Consider the following 1,483-nt stretch of genomic DNA (forward strand, 5'->3'; position numbering starts at 1 on the left):
GCACCGGATCCCATCAGAACTCCGAAGTTAAGCGTGCTTGGGCGGGAGTAGTACTAGGATGGCTGACCCCCTGGGAAGTCCTCGTGTTGCATCCCCTCCTTTTTTTTTCCTTTAAAATTCGGTTTATTTTTGCCGGTTCGATCGGCGAATCTTTTTGTTTTTTCTCTTGGCGGAAACGAGAACGGGGGCATGGCGCAGGAAGCGCGTGCGGGGTGTGACGGGCGGCGCAGGGGAAAGAGGCATAATAGAATTTTCCGTGCTGGGAATGACGGATGTGATCATACCAGCACTAACGCACCGGATCCCATCACAACTCCGAAGTTAAGCGTGCTTGGGCGAGAGTAGTACTAGGATGGGTGACCCCCTAGGAATTCCTCGTGTTGCATTCCTTCTTTTTTTTACCTTTAAAATTCGGTTTAATTTTGCCGGTTCGATCGACGAATCTTTTTATTTTTCCTCTTGGCGGAAACAAGAAAGGGGGCGAGGCGTGGAGGCCCGCGTGCTGGGTGTGACGGGCGGCGGAGGAAAAAGAGGCAAAATAGATTTTGGAGTGCTGGGAATTACGGATGCGATTATACCAACACTAACACACCGGATCACATCGGAACTCTTAATTTAAGCGTGCTTGGGCGAGAGTTGTACTAGGATGGGTTACCACCTGGGAAGTCCTCGTGTTGCATACCTTCCTTTTTTTTTCCTATAAAATTCAGTTTAATTTTGACGGTTCGATCGACGAATCTTTTATTTTTTCTATTGGCGGAAAAAAGAAAAGGGGCGACGTGCGGGGCCCGCGTGCGGGGTGTAACGGGCGGCGCAGGAGAATGAGGCTTGATAGAATTTGGAGTGCTGAGAATGACGGATGCGATCATACCAACACTAACACACCGGATCCCATCAGAAATCCGAAGTTAAGCGTGCTTGGGCGAGAGTAGTACTAGGATGGGTAACCCCTTGGGAAGTCCTCGTGTTGCATCCTTTCCTTTTTTTTTTCCTTTAAAATTCAGTTTAATTTTTCCGGTTCGATCGGTGAATCTTTTTATTTTTCCTCTTGTCGGAAACAAGAAAGGGGGCGAGGCGCGGAGGCCCGCGTGCGGGGTGTGACGGGCGGCGTAGGAGAAAAAGGCATAATAGAATTTGGAGTGCTGGCAATGACGGATGCGATCATACCAGTACTAACGCACCAGATCCCATCAGAACTTCGAAGTTAAGCGTGCCTGGACGAGAGTAGTACAAGGATGGGTGACCCCCTGGGAAGTCCTTGTGTTGCATCGCTTCCTGTTTTTTTTTCCTTTAAAATTCTGTTTAAATTTGCCGGTTCGATCGGGGAATCTTTTTGTTTTTCCTCTTGGCGGAAACAAGAAAGGGGGCGAGGCGCGGAGGACCGCGTGCGGGGTGTGACGGGCGGCAGAGGAGAAAAAGGCATAATATAATTTGGAGTGTTGGGAATGACGGATGCGATCATACCAGCACTAACGCACCGGAT

The 1,483-nt window shown here is 49.5% G+C and overlaps 3 non-coding genes and 2 pseudogenes across 3 annotated transcripts; all 5 read left to right on the forward strand.

Moving 5' to 3' along the window:
- On the forward strand, positions 1 to 95 carry LOC124893624 (annotated as a pseudogene; the record flags this gene model as incomplete).
- A 175-nt stretch (positions 96 to 270) lies between these two features.
- On the forward strand, positions 271 to 389 carry LOC124893621. Its single transcript, XR_007050799.1, has one exon. It is a non-coding gene; the product is annotated as a 5S ribosomal RNA (ribosomal RNA).
- Positions 390 to 564: 175 nt separating this feature from the next.
- Positions 565 to 683, forward strand: LOC124893623 (annotated as a pseudogene).
- A 174-nt stretch (positions 684 to 857) lies between these two features.
- LOC124893620 lies at positions 858 to 976 on the forward strand. The gene has a single exon (XR_007050798.1). It is a non-coding gene; the product is annotated as a 5S ribosomal RNA (ribosomal RNA).
- A 177-nt stretch (positions 977 to 1,153) lies between these two features.
- LOC124893622 lies at positions 1,154 to 1,272 on the forward strand. Its single transcript, XR_007050800.1, has one exon. It is a non-coding gene; the product is annotated as a 5S ribosomal RNA (ribosomal RNA).
- Positions 1,273 to 1,483: the final 211 nt, after the last annotated feature.

Source organism: Capsicum annuum, unplaced genomic scaffold (genome assembly GCF_002878395.1).
Source record: "Capsicum annuum cultivar UCD-10X-F1 unplaced genomic scaffold, UCD10Xv1.1 ctg62614, whole genome shotgun sequence".
Lineage (NCBI taxonomy): Eukaryota > Viridiplantae > Streptophyta > Magnoliopsida > Solanales > Solanaceae > Capsicum > Capsicum annuum.